The sequence below is a fragment of the Cloeon dipterum genome, chromosome 1, assembly GCF_949628265.1.
Source record: "Cloeon dipterum chromosome 1, ieCloDipt1.1, whole genome shotgun sequence".
NCBI classification, from domain to species: Eukaryota; Metazoa; Arthropoda; class Insecta; order Ephemeroptera; family Baetidae; genus Cloeon; species Cloeon dipterum.
Window position 1 is genome coordinate 3,242,309 of NC_088786.1, and position 19,123 is coordinate 3,261,431.

At 42.4% G+C, this 19,123-nt stretch overlaps 1 long non-coding RNA gene across 1 annotated transcript; it reads left to right on the top strand.

Annotated features, from left to right (window-relative positions):
* The first annotated feature begins 2,090 nt into the window (after positions 1 to 2,090).
* LOC135934034 (uncharacterized) lies at positions 2,091 to 2,697 on the top strand. The gene is made up of 3 exons (XR_010574053.1): positions 2,091 to 2,337; positions 2,395 to 2,519; positions 2,573 to 2,697. It is a non-coding gene; the product is annotated as an uncharacterized LOC135934034 (long non-coding RNA).
* The last annotated feature ends 16,426 nt before the right edge of the window (positions 2,698 to 19,123 follow it).

Below are 19,123 nucleotides of genomic sequence, written 5' to 3' on the forward strand. Positions count from 1 at the left end.
ATGGAAAGATATGGAGAAGGAGCGTATGTTAAAACGTCTAATGCGTCTTACACATTACAAAATGTGTTATATTATCCATTTCACTACCCTCTACTGTTTAAAACAGGAGGGTCAAATTGTCTAATTCTAGAAAAGAACAAAATTGAAAAAGTGAAAATTTGAAATATTCACTTTTTGATATGGGGGATGAAATTATGGCCAATAGGGGTTGAGCGTGAGGGTGAGCACCCCTAAAAACTATTTAGCTAACTAGGGATAGTCAAGCAAAGTCGAATGGTATGCAGTTTTGGAATTTCTGACAGTTAGAACCCGAGATTTGGCATTCACAACATTTGGAAAAATTGATAATTTTTGTTTTTTTGAAATTCAAAATTAAATTTATCGAAAAAACGAAGCGAACACCACCTTGAAATTTTCACACAAGTTCACACATACCCTGAGACCACTTTTGATAGGTGTTTCGGATATTTAAAGCATTGTGCTGGTTTTTAAAGTCCCGGAAATAAGCTTTGGTGACCTTTGACCTTGACCGATGACCTCAAATTAGGTGTTAATTCGATTGGGTTTGATTAAAGGGGCTTAACGCAGGCCTTAAATTTTAAAATGAGTTGCTGCATTCTCAAAATTCGCATGATCAATGGTGTAAATTTCGTTACCGCCAAATACGTCCAGCGACAAGTAATAATCTATTCTAAAAAAATGTATTTTCTCCAAATAAAGAAACGAACCAAAACTAGGGCGATGGAGGGAAAATTTTGAGCCTGCGCCGCACCCCAAGAGGCAATAATCAAATTCAGCATCAGCAGGGAAACACTGTATTCATTCATTCATTGGGTGCGGCGAAAGCGGCCGATGCTGGTTTCTGACATTCGCCACTGCCTACGACGTTATTAGAGCGCGCGGAACAAATTTCCTTTCGCGACGTGCCACGCCGTATTCCGCGTTTTCTCACCACAGCCGGCCGGCTAATTCGGGCGCGCAGCAGCGAGTGTGTCGGAACGTGCGCGCCGCACACTCATTCATCATCGCGAAATTATTACTGAACTGCTGCGGGCCTCGAAGAAATAAATGTTCTTCACTCGTTCACTCTGCGGCGTGTGTCTGCGTGTTCGCCATTTGTCACTCGTGCACCAGAGCAGCAACTAAGGCTCAGACAGAAAAAGCCGTTATTACCCTTCTTGCCCTCTTATTTCCCGACGCCTGCCCGCCCGCTACGCGCCAGTTAATTTCAAACTTTTCAATTTCTTTATTCGTGCGTCACACGCTGTGAGCAGTATAAGCTTTCTTTTCCGGAAAGCTATTTATAACGAAAGTCTATTGCGTCACATCTAGTTTCGTATTGCCAATTATATGTACAATAAGAAGCAATGTGATTGTTGGCACGAGTGCGTCAGTTACAGCAACATTTCCGAATTTCATTTGACTCCGAGCGAAATTTTCAAAATTCTATAGCTTTGGAGGAATCGTAAGCCGCGTATTTTGAATTTATCTCGGCACGAAACGCAGAGGGAAAGGTCGGAATTGTAACGCGTTGCTGACAGCTGATTGTGCACGCTCGAGAATACCTCTTTTTCACAAAGCAAAGTGACGAGCCGCGTATCAAGTTGAAAAGCCCGATATCAGCAGTTCTCTCTGTACGTCGTTTTCAGACGAAGACACGCACACCTGCGTAATGGAAAAGTGATGATCAAAACGGATACAACATCAAAGAAGTCCAAATGTAAACTGCGCACCCGGGCATAACTGCCATTTAGCTGGCGCGCGCGTGTGCTCGATATTAACTTTCGAGGGTGTAGCTGCTAGCGCGGTTAGAGATCATAAAAGTCCCTGGCTGCTATATATATACACACACACACAAGAAAAGTCTGCCTGCTGTGTGCCGCACGTAGAGTGCTCTGAATTTATTACGAAGTCCAATGGCAATCAAACTAATTTGAAAGCTTGTATTTTATTACGTTAAATAACAGCAATTTGGTTTATAGTTTTAAATTTAAAAAAAAATGAAACAGACGCAGACAGTAATATTGTAATACTCAAGGATAAATCTTAAGTTTTTCCATTGTTACCAACACAGCAACTGACCAACAATTTGACTATCAAACATTCAGACTTATTCAGGAGCTTTGGCAGTTCGGTTCAGAAATATCTCTTCCAAATTCAAAATTTTCTAAATCTATGGAGGACAAAACCGACAAACACGTCTACGAAATGACCGTCGAGCCAGCAGAATCGACCGTGGGCGTTGAAGTTTCAGAAGTTGCTATTGAAGGAAGGCCGCTGGTCGAATTCGGCTCTGATAAAAAATACTTGTTTTACGCTGGAAGAGCCGTTTTACAGGTGAGTTCAAACTGGAAGCCAATAAAAATGCCTCGAGTGAACGATTTTTTTTAATAGAAATTCCGCGATTTCACCATGAAACCTGACGGTCCACGTGTGGACGATACTTATCTGGAACAGAATCCATTCGAGAAGCCAATCAGAAGGACACAAATCCCGATTTATCCTGAAGATATAGAGAGGTCCTGGTTCTTTGTTGCCAAAATAATTTAACGTGATTTAGTTTTGCGTATAGCATGAGACCGATAACACCAGACGAAGAGCCTAAATTCATAACGGCAGGGAAAATAAACGAAGTGATGCAAAACCTGCCTGACAGAGAGGAAATATTTGAAACGATCCACGACAAATGCCATGAAATAAAAGGTGCGAGATTCAGGACTTGAGCTTTCATTCTTTTACTACAGAACTAATTTTTCAGACTGGACGCAAAAACGGATCGACGCCTCGTATGAAAAATGCAAAAAGTTATTCAGCGAGGAGGAAAGGAAAGACCAAAACGAATAAATGGAATAAATTAAAATTTTACCATAATTCACAAGCTCACGAAGAGAAAAGCAATAATATCCGCGTTGCAGATATATTGGCCGACTTCCCTTTCACTTTGTTGGCGCGCTGGTGGAATATTATTTCATTAGTGCGCACAACTTTGCGGTGGTGGCGGCGGCAGTGGAGAATCTTTTCCTCTGCGAGAGGCCATTATTGGTTTAAAGGGCGCACAGAAAGATTCACCTCTAAAAAATAATCTACTCTAAAGTCTGAGCATGGCCTCAAATCCTCGCCGATTGGCTTTTGTGGTGAAAAAACTTGCGTGCTGCTCTGTAAATGAATAGCACAGCTGAGTGGTCAGCGTATTTTGCCCCAATAAGTATTGAACATTCAATGAATGCTCTTGCCTGAGGTGTGAGTGGAAATCGGACTCAAGGGTAGCTCGCATTTCTCCCAAACACTATATTGATAAAAAAGACTGTCTATTTTTGGTCTGAGCCCAATTGTAAGAAAAAGTGCCAGAAGAACGTCGGCGACCAATCAGAGAAAATCGTTAAGATGAAAATCGAGTCAGCAGCGCAAAAAAAGTCTGTGTGCTGGCTGTCGCTGCCTTGTCTTCGTCAAAGAGCCAATCAGAGAACCGTTCCTTCCGGCGTTATTGTTTCTACCAAAAACCGCCTAACTTATGATTTTTACGGTTACGGTTCTTTTGCAGCAACTCTCCATTTAAACCTCAACCTTGAAAACTGCAAGGGTTCGTGAGCTTAAAAAGTTATCATAAAATATTTTTGTGATAGAAGAGGCTACCGAGGAAAGGAATGGACGAGAGGCATAACGAAATCACTCGCACTGAATGGCTAAGATTTCGGTTGGGTGAAAAGACGCGAAAGGGCGAGTTTGAAAGGTTGTATTTCTGAGCGCATTGCCAGCGCCTGCAGCTCCGAGTGAACCGAGTTGAGAGATTGGCGACCTAATTGGCTGTTTGTCCCGTGGCGCGATAATCGGTGCTGTGCCGTGTGTCGCCTCTGCGCTGCATTCGAAATGAATGCAAGTGCCGGCAGGCAAGCATTCATTACACGTCGTGCTCCTCTGCGCGCCGCAAAAATTATTAATCCGCGTGCCCATTTGCATAACTGGAAACACAAACTTTGACAATTGCATAGCTTCCAGAGTTTTCACCTGCCAGCTGCGGGGAACAAAAACTTTTACAGCCTCTAAACTTTTGTCATTTTTCACCCGCCGAGTTTTTCCTGCAAATTGGCTTGATTTGCCCCTGCATCTGCACCAGCTAGCTCTCTCTCTCTCACTCCCATTATTTTCAGCACTCGAATTGAATCGTAACAACTTTTTCTTGCAATTGTAAGAACATTTTTACCACTTCGAGCTGTGCATAGAAAGATTGTTGTAATGAAACTTTCTCTTACAAGAAAAATAGGTTACCTCCGTAAACACAACGTGTATTGCATATAGAATTATAAAATCATGCATCAATTCTTCGACACAAAACGAGCTTGGCTCGCATATTGATATTTGACTTAGGCATTCTTAGCAGTGTCAAGGCAATGCGATCTATTACTGGCTTCCCAAATGTCAGATATGGCAAAAAGTGCTCAAATAGCTGGTTCTTGCACCTTTCCGGCGGCTTTCTGGCGTTTAAATCAAAGACCTCTGTACGGGGAGTCGAAAAGGTGGCCAAGCTCATCTGCGGCCCCTTGTTAGCGGTTTTATTGGGGCCAGGGCAGCTTATATCCCACGAGAAGACAAAAATATAAATCATTAATATGGTATTCCTAGTTCCCACACGGAGCTGTGCCAAAAATTGTTTTATTAAAGGAGCACAATTTCCTCTTCTCATTTAATAATTAAAATTCAATTAGCATAAAAGTGCGCAGGGCTGTTTGTTTGAGGCACCGGGTGGCCGTGTCCCGCAAACAAACGCCCCTGCTTTTTACGCAAAACGGCGTCCGTCCGCTTTTGCAGCAGCCCGCCGCGAATTTGAGTGGGTTCGCACGCACACACACCCGCGAAAGATGAAACCCGGCATCATAAAAGGAGCAGGGCAGCGAGTGTAAAAATAATTACTGCCAGCCGACCACCAGGGCGGACAGGGTTCGTCCAATTTTGCCGCAAAACATCCGACAAAGCCCAACAAGGCACGTGAAAGCTTACTCCTGCATCCTTCCCAGCCACTTGTGCAAACTCACACGCTTGCCAATTCAATTTAGTGCGTAAAATAATATTTATGGTGAATGCACACGTATGGACATGTTCTTGAAGCTCAAAATCAAACTTACTCTAGCTAAATAGTATGGGTAAAAACGTAAATTTGTACGAATTTCCTGCGCCTTGTGACACGTCCCACGCCTTCTTTCCGTAGTTTCCAGGAAAACATGCAATTTTATAAAAATTTTCGCGGTTTCTCAGTAAAAGATTAAATATTGCTAAGATTTTCCCATGCTTTGCGACACGTGCCACACCTTATTTTCTTAATTTTCAGGGGAACCACGCCCCTATTTTAAAATTTCCGCGAGTAGCTTAATTTTAATGGCACTGTTCACAATATCAGTTGGATTTTGAAAAAAAAACTGCAAAAATGTTTTCTACCATCAGTTTTAACTCGTGGAAATAATTTGAAGCGGAAAAAACACTTGCAGCTATTTAACCGATGTCACTTTTGGCAAAATAAACAAAAGTTCAACGTTAAGAAACCGATTAATTATATTCTTATCAAAATTTATTATTTAACAGGAAATTACAGTCAGCATCAATATGAGGAATAGTCGATTGTTTTTGCACATTTTGTCCAATTCTAGTCAACTTTCCATAGTGCTGAATACATTTTGCATTTTCAATCCTGTAGTTTGTGTGCCTGCGAAGAGTACGGTGGTGAAAAGTGTGCGTTTCGGTGCAGAATGTGGGTGTGCATGTGCTGTTTCCGCGTGAAATATTCAATTTGCCACGAGAAAAATAGCTTGCGAAAGTGCAAATGCGCCCTCCAGATTCGCGGCCCTCATTTTTCTACGCGTCCGACCAACAATGCGCGCGCTCGAGTTTATATTTTTTTTCCGGCGAGTGTTGCGCGCCCGGCAATCAATCCTGCCTACCAGAATGTATGAGCGTTCGCAGTGAAAGCTCAAACCTTTTCCCTCCTCTCTTCCGCCGGCCATTTATTTTATTTTTGCTCCTGCTTCGTCGCTGGCTACAGACGCGCCGCGAAATATGCTTGCTTTTGCCACCGTCCGCTCCGTTTTTGCCGTTGCAAAACTGAATTTCTCTCTCACTTGGAAGAATTTGTTTCACTTACAATTGTTTTTAGGGATGTTCAAAACTAATCTCATTTTTTATAGCAAAAAAAAATCCATTTTGTAGACAGTCATCGGTATATAATCGGTTTATTAACGTTCAGCAATTTTATTGATTTTGTCAAGTGCCGGTAAGTTAAAATTCGCTTGTTAATTTTTAACTCAAAAAGTTAAATATTTGATTTCACGAGTAAAACCGTTGGAAAATTTCTGAATTTCTTTAATATTATGATTTTTTCCATTGAAAAATACATCTACCGCGAATTCTCAGTGAACCACTGGAAAAGGGCGTAACTCGCCTTTTTCAAGAAAGGGGCTTGGTTAAAAAGAAGGTGTGGCTCGTGTTTTAAAGCGCGGGGAACCTGGTTAAATTTGACCTAATTACGGTATTTCCAGGAAATAATCCTGTTTAAATTATAAACTTCCTGGTTTTTAGCGGAATTATTTTATTTTCAAATAAAGCGTCGAACTGATTAAAACTAAAAATTAAGTTTTTTCCTATAACAAAATAATACAGTGTGCAAATAACTCTCGGACGTTTGCTCTAAACAGTAGGAGCGATGGAGTCGAATACCAAGAATTTAAGCTTGACTTGCCATTGTAGCAAAGTAAAGTTGTTAATTGAATCTGTCGTGCGTGAGAGAACAACAAGCGAATGCTGCAGCCGACGCGACACACTTGCTCGGTGAAAATCCTAAGAATATTTAATTAGCAGCGCGAGTGCAGCGCGCGAGAAAGGAGCTTTGGAGGGCGGACGGGAGGGACGGGGTGCATGCATAAATCAAGCGGCAGCCAAGTTGCTGCCAAGCGAAAATAAAATATAATGCACACTATTCCTCTTGCAAAGTTGCCGCCGGCCGACTTCTTGGAGCGCATGCAACTGGAAACAAGTGATAATAATAATAGAGTGGCGCGGCGCTGTTCCTTTGCAGCTGGAATATGTTGCCCTGGCTTGCCTGCCTGCCTGGCACACACATGATTTATGCAGCGCGACCCGCGACCGCTTTTCTGCAATTACACTAAAAAATATGTTTACATTCGCCGCCTATCTCGCTTTCTGCCTGCGCGAAAGGGCAAAATGGATAGGCTGTTTTTTTCTCTTACTTTTTTGAAGAGCGTACGTTTTAACTTCAGATAAAACTCATTTGAAGTGAATTATGACGTCTTTGCAGCTGGCTGTAGAGCCATCTGACTTTTTTTTAGAAAATTCATCAAGTTTCTGAAACTACTGTCCATAAATTCAAAAAAGGCCTTTAAATTCATAACAGATGACAAAATTGGAGAGCAAACCTTTAAATTCTCGAAACATATCTGAGATTTCATAGTTGCTTTCGGCATTGGTGGATTCTTGCCTCGCTAATAATTTGAAACCAATTTCATTAAATTACACAGGCACTCTGCTGTCTCGTGTTGCTAGAGAAAACTAAATGTTTAAAACAAAAATTACACAAGTCTCATCAACTTAATTTTCTAAGATGTATCTAGGTTCTCGATAGGGCAAAGCTCGCATTTCATACATGCGATCGGCCTTTGACTGATCATTGGAAAACGTTTATAAAAATTCTGTGCGCCACGAGCGGTAATAAGAGAGATTGCAGATCGTGCTGAGAATTTCTATGGGCAATCTTTTAGCTTCATTTCCGCCGATGCCGAGCATGCCGAGGAGTGAGAGAGATTTCGCCCTCGAGTTCGAAATTGCATCAGCCACGCGGAGAAGAGAAGCAGCAGCAGCAGCAGCAGCAGAGATTAAAGAGCCTTATAGCTGCGGTCGGGGCTGCGCAGTGATAAAAGGAACGAGCACACGCCACTTTAAAGTCTCGTTCTGCGGGGAGCCGCCATCGCCGCTGCTCAAAAATGAATTCCATTTCCAATGCACCCTCTTAACAAGGTTAATCCACTCCCTCGCACACTGTAATCTACGCAGGCAGGGTGCACAGATGGATTTTAGAGAAAAGTTTGGCAAGCTGAGCTCTGTAATTCTTTTCCAATTTATTTCACATCAGAATAATTTCCGCTCCTGGGCCTTTGTGAAAGTTAAAACCTTTCAAGGGTTGAAATTATAATTCACTCAATATATAATAGCAAGACGCTATATAACAATTTGCTCACAGGGTGATGGAAATTTGAAAATTTCTTTTGAAAAAAAATTCTCTGTTTGAGTGAGCCCTTAGTTTTTGAAGTCGCAAACAGAAGGAGCTATATACTAACGATTTTTCCGCGGTGCATGATTTTTTGTGGGCTCAAACCAAAAATCAATTCAGCTAATCACCGAAGGTACCCCAGGGAAAAACGATGATTCCAAAAGGCAACTGTGGAGAAGTCGCATTCCAGCTACGCAAAGACGACCTGCTGTTGCAGTTCATAGAGTCCCACCTTCTGGTCACAAGGGACGACGGGTTCCAAACGGTAGGCCATCAACGGCACTTTCTCCAGATAGAACCTCGTAGAAGTGGTCTGGTCTTCTTCTTCTGCCCCTTCTCTTCAATTTCGAGAGCCTTGGCCTCAACATCTTGTTCGCAATCAACCATACTCTCAAAACCTCCGGCTCCTGGGCCTTCGGCCCTTCTGAGTTCTTCTCCTTGGTTTGGTTTGCTTCAGGCTGATCTTGTGTAGCCGTACCGGCGCTGAGTCCTAGTGCCTCAAGCTGGGAAAAAAGGTCCCTCGGTCTGGAGGTCTCTTCCATCCACGCTTAGGGACCACCGCATCACTAACTCTGGTGGACCTTCTCCTGGTGGCTTTGTCACCTGTTCTCGACTTCTCTAGTTCCTCCTGAATCCGTCCAGCGCTCCGTCTGCTTGGCTCTCTCGAAAATTCAACTCCAGTTTTCGATGAACAGGCAGCTGGAGAGGTGCCTTGATCTCAGGTGTTGTTAGGTGATCAGGCCAAACAATTAACTATTTTACAAAATTGAAGGTGACATCTGCAGCTACTACATTTTGGTCATTTAACAGGGACGGTTGAGAAGTAGACTTTGTCCCCCGCCTGAGGCAGTCCTCCTCTTGTGAGGAGGACCTTTGACCCTATTACCCTTCAGTCGTGCAGGGTTGGGTACTAATCTCGTAGCACCACTGACGCGGATGCACCCCCTAACGTCCTAACTTAAGCAATCCTCAACCAATGGTTTCTGTACCTTTCTCACATAGCCGAAGTATTATCGAAGGTAGAGAGCCAAACCAAATACACCTTTATGCTTTCGCACTTTATAATAGAATTAATATTTTTATTTCTCTCTTTAACACCAGCTCCACAACCCTCACAATCAGGCCGATTCCATTAAAACCATTCGCTGCAACATTTTTCAGATTTAGCCGTCGTCACTTTTCAAAAGCCCGCTGGAAGGGTCCATATTTCTTAAGTCATTCTGTTATGGTCGAAAAGTGGCTTGGCTTAACGCACTGCTCTTTTAGCGACCAACTTTAATATCTCTCATTATCCTGGTGGAAAAGACGTTCGTTTCGCTTCCACTTAACTTCCATCTCGCAATAAAAGCTCGCTCGCTCTCTAATAAGTATTCACGCGCCATCCGAGCGGGTGTGAGTGCGAGTGCGAGTGCGAGAGAGAGAGAGAGAGAGAGAGAGAGAGAGAGAGAGAGAGAGAGAGAGAGAGAGAGAGAGAGAGAGAGAGAGAGGGAGAAGCAAAGTGCAATTAAATTTCTCGTCGTCGCACGCGCGCAAACAGGCGAGTGTGGAGGCGCGGCGTAGTAACAATAATAACATTTCAAACTGACTTTGGTAATTGAGTGAGCCGCGTTAACAATTCCATTTACCAGTGAATTAACGCGTACGCTTTACGGGCAGGCGCAAGACGCGGCGCTTGTTATTGCTCTCACGCGGCGGTGGGTCACATAAATTCAGGCTAGGCTGCGCGCATCATATGCACGGCTAATTTCTGCTCACCTGTCACGCCTCTCGCTTTCATTCCTCCCGCGAGACGACGAAAGCACGCAGATAAGAAGACAGCTCGTGTGTTTCATAAATTTTCTTCTGTGTGCTCTCACGCCCCGGCCTACGCGGCTCATGAATAATGTTTCCAGATTGCAGGCTTCCATCTTTTGGGCGCAGATGGAGCGCTAATTCGATTAGCAAACTCTTCTCCTCGCATTTGATGGGTTCCGTCCCCAAAACCGGGTAGATACACTGTTGACACCGCGTGGATTCTAAGAAGAAGATGAGGAAGAAAATTCAGGAAGAGAGAATGATCGATTGTGTGCCACGAATAGATACATATATACGTTTTCAATCCAAGACACACGGCTTGGAAAATTGCTTTTTGGAAGAGGCTCAAAGACGAGAAATTGGCAACCATATAACTTTTTAAATTAATGCTTCAGTTTTGTGTTTATTTTTTCTTAAACTGCACTATTTGAATATCTGTAGGATTCGCTTGAGTGCTATACAAAATTAAAGCAATGCTGCGTCCTAAAATTCGTCCTGCAGATTCCACAGAAATTATTTTAGCACATTCATCTGGGCGAAGACGCGAAACTTATTTTCACGCCATGACGTTTGCTCTAATTAAATTCCGTGTCGTAAATTTGGTTTCAGCGAATTGGAGGACATGCAGGCGCAAGTTAGTTTGAATTTACTTTTAGCTTGCAAAAAAGGAGCGTAGCAAAAACAGGAGTTTGTGTGCGTGCGGCTACAAGTTGCGGTGGCAAACTTTGTTCATCAAGGGCCGGGCCGGGCCGTCATCCATCATTGCTGCGTAAGAAAATCCAACCGCTTTCCTTTTTAAGCCACAATATGAGGCCGCGCTGTGCGACCTTTACCGACATTAAACCGGCGCTGGGGCGTACAAAGGCAAAAAAGGCAGAGGCGGCTTAATACACCTCACGGATGCCTTATCTCGAGAGCGCCGCGCGCGCAGTTTATTAGGTGAGCTGCCTCTGCCAATGATAAATTCGCCCACCGCTTGTTTATAATTGCCATTGCCGATATTGGCTCGACGCACATGCCGTGAAATCTCGGCCGGCACCTGTAGAGAAATTAAGTTGCCTCTTGGGCGGGTCAAAAGGCCAGCAAGTCTGATAAGAGGAAATATCTACATCAAATATTTGATCCAAACTGAAAGTTCCACAGAGAAGTAGTTCCGGGAACCAACAACTTACAAATTAAAAGTTTGGCAAACAGGAAATATGACGAAGGGTTTAAAGAACAGTCCTATTCACTAAGGCTGACTGAGAATTCAGCACGATCTGCTCCATTTCTATTTATACATTTAAATTGTCAACTTTTCCTCTTTTTAATTTGTTTCATTTTAACTTTAAGTAGTAAATCAAGATCCTAAATTTTAAGAACGCTCCATTGCTCATCCAAGCGGTAGAAATCTGTTCGATTTAGCCAAAACTTTCTACGCAGAGTAACATGATTTGGTCTGATTTCATAATAAAGCCTGAAATACAAAATTGTTCGAGCCAGGGGCGGTATATGGAGCTGCGTTTTGATTTTTCCCGAGGAAATTGCTCGATGAAAAATTCACGAGATGAAAAATTCAGGAAGCGCTCGGTGCGTGCGGCAAACAAAAGGGGGCGAAATTAGCAGACGCGTCGCATCCCCGAGGTCTTGTTGGTGCGGCGCGCGTCTTGAGACGACGCCATCTTTTATTTTTTAACAACTTTGGAGCAATTTTTCAGGCGCAATAAAAGTTAAACTGGGGCATAAAAGTTAACGCGCGCCGAGTGCAATTGTGTGGCGGACGTTATGCGCCGACGGCTGCTGTCTTTTGCTCGACGCTCGAATCTCCACTTTAATTGTCGTGGACGTAAGCAAGAAAGTAAAGGGTTGCCGCCGCGCTGCCGAGCAGAGCACTCGTCCCGCGAGACCAGCTCGACTAAATTGAGCCGGCTAAAGAAGTTGTAATCTCGCACCAGAGAGAAACTGACTCAACACACTGAATGGACCCTGCGCCGCGCGCGCTTTGTCTGTGCGAGCAGCGGCCGCCCTGTTTGCTCCGAATAAATAAAACGCCAACCACCTTTCCACTGCTCTTGTCGGTGTTTCTTTCTTCCTCACTTCCTTTCTTCCTCTAGACCACTCGCTTTTTGCACTAAAAACAAACGTTTCTTCTTTATAGCCGGCAATGCTTCTGACTCAGAAATTTACCAGTGAATCCACCTCGATATCTTATTAACTCCAAATTAAAACTATTATGATTACTTAATTACTAATGATTTTAATGAGGTTTCGACAGCAGAATTGGAAAATCCAGAATTTATTTTTACATTTTCCTTCATACACAAATTATTTTTAAAACAACAGGAATTTCTCTTAATTTTCACTTTTTAAACTCATTCTCAGAAATTCCGTTTCGCAACAGATAACATTTTTACATTATTTTGCTCTTCTAAGAAAGGGCGCAGAAATTGAGACCCGAATAAAAATTATTTTTAACATTTCATTGTGGCTCGGAAAGAAAGAAAAACACGACGGGCGCTTGATGAAGTCTGGCGGCGAAATTTTTGTTTCACAGTGTGCCCAGTAGGAAGCAACTCTTTGAGAATCTGTCCTCTTGCCAACGTTTGCAATTAAATGGAAACTTGTGCGCTGGCAAACAGCGGCTTTTAAGTAAGCCGTTACTGTCCCTCGAGTTTTCCTCCATCTCGGCGCTCTGGGTGTGTGTGTATTGTGAGTAATTTGAAGCCGCGTGTTTTCTGCCTTTTGTGCCCGTGCACCCTCGGCTCGTTGCCTGAGGTAGCCTCACGGCTTTGCTCCTCCGCGCGCGCTCCCAGAAGTCTTAATTTCGCCAGTTTATTGCGTTTCACCTCAACAAGCCGGCCAAGTTTGCGTTCGTGGAAACCTCTTTCATTCCGCCTCGTTCGACCCGACCGTCTCTATTTGCCGTCTCTGTTTTAGCTCCGGCGCTGCCAATTGCAAAAGACACTCTATACCTTATTCCAGGCTCGAATGCAAGCTAATAAAATCTTTGAAATCCACCGTGCCGCAACCAAACAAAATAAAATGGCGCTTCCACGAGAGATTTGTTTGAGCACTATCGGTATTTTTTAGGATCTTGTTACGGGCCATAGAGGAGGCGAAATAATAACTGAGTCGTTAATCCGTTTTCCCAAAATATCCGGATGAAATCTGGAAAAATCAGACCCGTGGAGTGTCTCGGGCATTTTATGCTCAGGTAAATAGCGAGAAGAACTATACGATCGGATAATTTTTCCTTTTGGTTTCACCCGTGAGTTCAAAACAGTAAAATATCAAACCCTGGCGTCAGGGCAGCCATCGAAATCCCTAATTCACACTTAAGCGACTCATGACGGGTTTTCTATTGGTTCGATCTAAAAGATCTGCACACCGCTGGAACGCCCCAGTGAAGATCTTTCAGAATATGTGGAATTTTACCCGTGGGAAGCCATCAGGGTGCTCAGGAACGAGATTTTGTCACTCCCTAATGGCTTCCAAAGGGTCAAATTAAAAAAATATGAATCTAACTTCAAGCAAGTTTCTGTTTCAAGAAAAACATAAATGCCTTCTGAGCTCTTTGAATTAGTCAATCTCTGTTTTTATAATTTATATAAAATGAGTTCATTCACTGCTGTGAGGATAGTGTGAAAAGGTCTTTATGCTTTCAACGCTGTTGCGGTGTCTCGTCATTCACTTTGCAATACGGCAAAGAACCTTTCTGGTGCACTTCTGTTCCTTTCAGAAAGACGCACTTGCATAATATGCATATTCTGCGTATATTGTTCCTTTGAGCTCGGCTTCATCAGTTGCACAACGTTCATGCAGCAAAATAGATTTTCTCTACCTCGAAATCCAGTGATATCTAGGTCAAGTAAGTTGAGAAACACTGCGCAAAACGTGCAACTTATGAAAGCATTGCCACCAATAATGTCCTCAAACAAAAATAATGGCCATACAATGAAGAAACGTTATTTTTGCATTTCCCTGAATTATTTGAGGCAAATAAGCCAGGGTAATAAGTTGTTGGTTTCATTTGAATGGAAAATTCTCAGTATCAAAATCAATTTACTTTTTCATTTTGAGAAGCCATTAAATTTTATTTTAAAATTGCTCGTATTTGTTTAGCTTCACATCAGCGGAAAATTCGTCACCATTTTTCCCTCATAACTCTAACCGATTTTATAATTTGAGGAAGAAAAATTCCGAATTAACAAATAAACATCAACCTTGGGATTCAGGTTGAAAGCGAGGGCAAAACTTGATGATTCACGGTCGGAACCGGGATCGTAAATTTGAGCCTCTAACGTTAGTGTATCTATGGGGCAGATCTGTCGCGCCTAATGAAGAGCTTATGTCGAGCAATTAATTATTACAAGTAGGCCGCGGGTGAGCGTGAGGAAAAAGGCGCGTGTTTTATTGAGGCCCGAGTCACGCTCGCGGCGAGACGCGCTGGAAATAATTAGCCCGAATACACTGCGTAATGCGCCAATTATAATTCAAAAAAGTGGTGGCGCGATAAAGTTTAATTACTCGCGCGGGGGCCATGTTGCATTAACAAGGCGTAAGGAGGGGTGCGGCGGCCGGGAATGCGGCGATGCAAAATAACTGTGGTCGGGCGAAATTAAACGGAACGGCACCGGGATTACTTGCCCGCCCGCCCGCCAACCTCACTCCACTCTGTTCTGCTCGGGCCGAAAAATTTGTCTTCTCAGGCCTGTCTTTTGGCCCCGAGCGCGTTCATAATTGTCCCCTCCATTACCGCATTATTTGCGATTGAATTGTGGTTTCCAAATGGACTGGTGCGGTCGATGCAATTACATAATTGACGCTAGCTAATTTTTTGCCTCGCTAATGGATGTGGACAGAGGGGATAATCTGGCCAGCAGCGAGTGTGCGTCAGTGATTTTATTTCAAACAATTTTGTTTACAATTAGTCAGCATAGAATTTAGTTGAAGTGTATAATTTAGTTAAAAATTAATTTCACATAATATGAACGAAAATTACGGGTCGCAGGTTGGTTTTGGCGGTGACAAAATAAAATCTGACGATATTTACACTGTTGATCAGTCGCTTAACTCAAAAGGAAACCAAAAGCGGACATGTTTGGCGAATTTTGAGAACTCAAATTCAAAATTTAATGTGTGCATTGAACTCCTCTCGTCAAGCCTGATCAAATAAACACCAAATTTGAGGTCATCGATCATTTTGAAAATTTCGGGATATTTTTTGGGGTTTTGAAAGCTACCGCAAAAAAGCTGGAACGCCCCTCAAAAGTGGTCTCAGGATACGTATGAATTGGTGAGAAATTTCAAGGTGGCGTTCGACTTCGTTTTCAAGAAATTCAATTTTGAATTTCGAAAAACACAAATTTTTTCGTAATTTTACAACTGTTGTGAGAGTCAAATCTCGGGTTCTAAGGGTCAGAAGTGCAAAAACTGAACACCATTCGTCTTGGCTTGACTTTCCCTGGTGAACTGAATAGTTTTTCAACCCCGTCAACCCCTAACAGCCTCAAATTTATCCCCCGAGTCTAAAAGCGAATATTTTTATCTATACCAATTTAAAACTTATATTTTGAACATATTTAAATTAGTAAGATGCATTAGACAACAATTATTGGTTCTTGGGAAATTTCCTGTAATTGTAGATGGTGGCGTATGATACTGCTTCAATTAATTACCTATCCTCGCTCATCCAAGATAGACGCAGAGTAAGCTTTGTTATCGCATCACATTTCGTTTTAATTAACTGACTCTCGCATCCGGAACAAACTTTGAGAGAGTCAGCTCTATTTTAATTTCCCTTCCTGTGCTTCTGAAGCAAATTTAAACTAAAATTTCATCTTTCCATCACCGGAGGAAAGGATAGAATTTAGTGCTTGTTCGGCTTGCAGGTGGAGGAGGGAAATAAATTTTGGACTTGCGCGTGCATATAAACAAGTTATTTTAATTCCTCGGTATCCGCTTGGAGGATTACTCCCTGCATTATATCACCGACGCTTTTTATTCCAATATAATAATGCGATAATGGAGGCGGCGGCGGAATGCAGTGCCGCGCAGATAGGGTGGCGTGAATAATATCTTGGTGTAATCCCAAGCCAGACCGTGCTGCAATATTCGCTATTGCGCTCGAGATTTATTGCCGTTCCGCTTAATCCGCACGGAATTATGAGGAGTAAAAGAGCACTTAAGCACCCGCGCGCCCCTTACAAGTGTAAAAATGGCGTCACATCGGGGCTGTTGAATTGGAAGGCGATATAATTAATAGGACGATTAAATAAACTCTCCGAATCTAGGGCACGCATTTAAATAAATATGGATTCACTGGACTGGATTACATTTTCTATTTTGAGAAAAATCAAAAGCGTAAGGAAATTTATTTCTTGTGTGAAAGAACAAATTGAATTTTCAATAGTAGATTTTTAGAACATCATCTTGCAATTTTTCGCATTGTCTATATTGACTGCACATGCGATTTATGAGTTTTAAATCATTTGGACGCATTTTGAAAATCGATATTAAACGATTATTTTTGCAAAACCAGCACACCGCCTAATAAATTAAAATTCAACTGAAAATCTCGGGACAAATTGTTTCATTTCGCAAATATCACGCGCTTTTTTCATGTGCCACGCCTCCCTTAATAGTTTTCAGGGCCACCACGCCCCAATTTCCAAATTCCAGTGGTCGCTATTAAAATGGATTCCTTTGGACGTGTTTTCCGATTTAATAATTCCAAATTTTCAAATCATTAAATCATTTTTCTCGAGGAAATGATTATTTATCGTTTTAGGAACAAGAGTGGCTTTTTCACTGATGGCATTTGGCAAAGTTAATAAAATGTTGAACATTATTTCAAATCCAATTATTTAGAAAAATTGATTGTTTTTGCACACTGCTATCGATTATATTTGTAGTTGCCAATAGAATCGTGAGACTAAACAGTTTATTTCCAATAAATAAAAGCCTTTATAGCATCATTCAAAGTAGAGCATTTTAAATGATAAGGAGATTTATGCATATGAATTCAATTACAGTTGCATCCATGAAAGTAAATTGCCTTGTTTGAGAAACAGCAGAAGTGAGCTTACTCAAGCAGTAGCAGAAGCACCGTATTGCCTTTTCTATTAGTTGGAAGTTTGCTCTGGAAACTTGCTGCTTTTTATATATCGTCATTAAAATATCATTAGCACAGCTCATTCAACTTTTGCCTTAGTGCTCTTTCATATCCAATGTTGAGAGTTAGTCTCACCGACAATGTTCAATAAAATGCGAACTTTGCACGACACTGCGCAAACATTGGCATTAACCGCTGCTCGGATCGCGCAAGATGAAATTCCGAAGCGAACGTGCAAGGTGGGCCGCCACCGGACGCACAAAAAGCCCGAAAAAATCGGTCAAAAGCAATTCCATTCAAATTTATTGGACTCGGCAGTTGGCCGACCGGCCGGGCGTGTTATAACAATTTCGGGCTCAAAGGATGGAGCGGAATAGAAAGCAAGTGGATCGAGAGAGGGAGAGAGCAGCAAAGGCGGCGCAATCAGCATCTTCCGCCGCTCGCTCGCTATTGTTGGCATTACACAGGATTACTCGCATGTGTGCGGATTTATATATTTTATTGGAAATGAGCCAATTGTGATGGAGAGTCCAGAGCGCGCGGGCAATGCAGCAAAGCCGCTCACCCGCCCGCCCGCCCGCCCGCCCGACCGACCAACCGGCACAGCAAAAGTTTGCAGCTAAAGGGATTCCATTACATAAGAGCAGTCGGCGAAATAAAGTAAAAGTTTGGAATTCGCCCCTGAACGACGACTGTGCGACGTAGAATCAGCCTGCGAGTGCCGCAGCTCAAACTTTGCCCATGGGGTTGCCACCTCCAGTTTATTTGTTTTCTGCCTTAGACGTTTGGCTAGCCAATTGAATATTTTATGTCGCCTTTCAAAGTTTGGCTGTAGATTAAACTAAAAATTGATATCGATTTGAAGGGTGAGAAAGTGGAATGATTGTCCGGACTGAAATTGAGTGATTTTGAATTGTTTAAGTTCAATTAGTTGCACTTCCAATCTGTTAAATACTCACTTCTTACATATAAGATGGGGTTGAAAGGGGTTGATACCCTTAAACTGCTTCAGCCATCTAGGGGAGGTCATGAGGAGTCGAACGGTGTGCAGTTTATGTAAATCTGACGCTAAGAAGCATAGATTTGGTGCCAAACATGTTGACCGTCGTAATAAAAAGCAGCTAAAAATGGTACCAGGAGTTTAATTTACAAACCGTTCGATTATTTGTCTTCACATTATGTGAGGATGTGAACTGTTTTCAAGGGAATAAACACTCAATTCTGTTGTTCAGAAAAAATGACGTGCAAAAAAATATAGTTTTTTATGGTGAAAAAGGGGGTTGAAGGGATGGATCCCTTAAAATACTTTGGCTATCTAGGGGAGATTGGTGTGAGTCTATTGGTGTGTGGTTTTTGAAAATCCGACCATTAGAAGCTGAGATTTGGGAGAGTAAACATTTTTTTAAAACCAGAAAAAGCACAAGTTTTCGTACTTATTATTTTTACTTTATTAACGAAATTTTATTATATATATACTATAATACATAACCGATATTTTGAGCTATCTCAAATTCACAATTTACAAACTCTCCTGTGTTTAAAAATTCTGTAATTTAAACCCGTGCATCGTGGTGGATTTTAGAGCAAATGGTTAATGCTGGAGGCGAGTTGCTGAGAAGTTGTGGCAACCCTATAATACGCACTGGAAACATAGGAGCGAGTGTATCCCCGCATTCTCAGCCGAGCGTGAAAGCAAGCCGGATTCTATTCTCCGTGTGCTTTTCGCTTTTCGTCGCTGCCTTTCTTCTCCTCTAGCCAAAAAACGAAGGAAGCAAGGGGCCTCGCCATTGATTGCCCGACTACCGCGATCGCTTTTTGAAAGTGTAATTATGCAAATACCATTCTGAGTTAATCCCGACGTAATGGCTGCTGCCGCGCGCGCTTCAGAATTATTCTGCTATCAAAGGGGACACTTTTAATCGAAATTCAGCGCAAGCCAACTTTGTATAAAATGCCCCGAAATGATT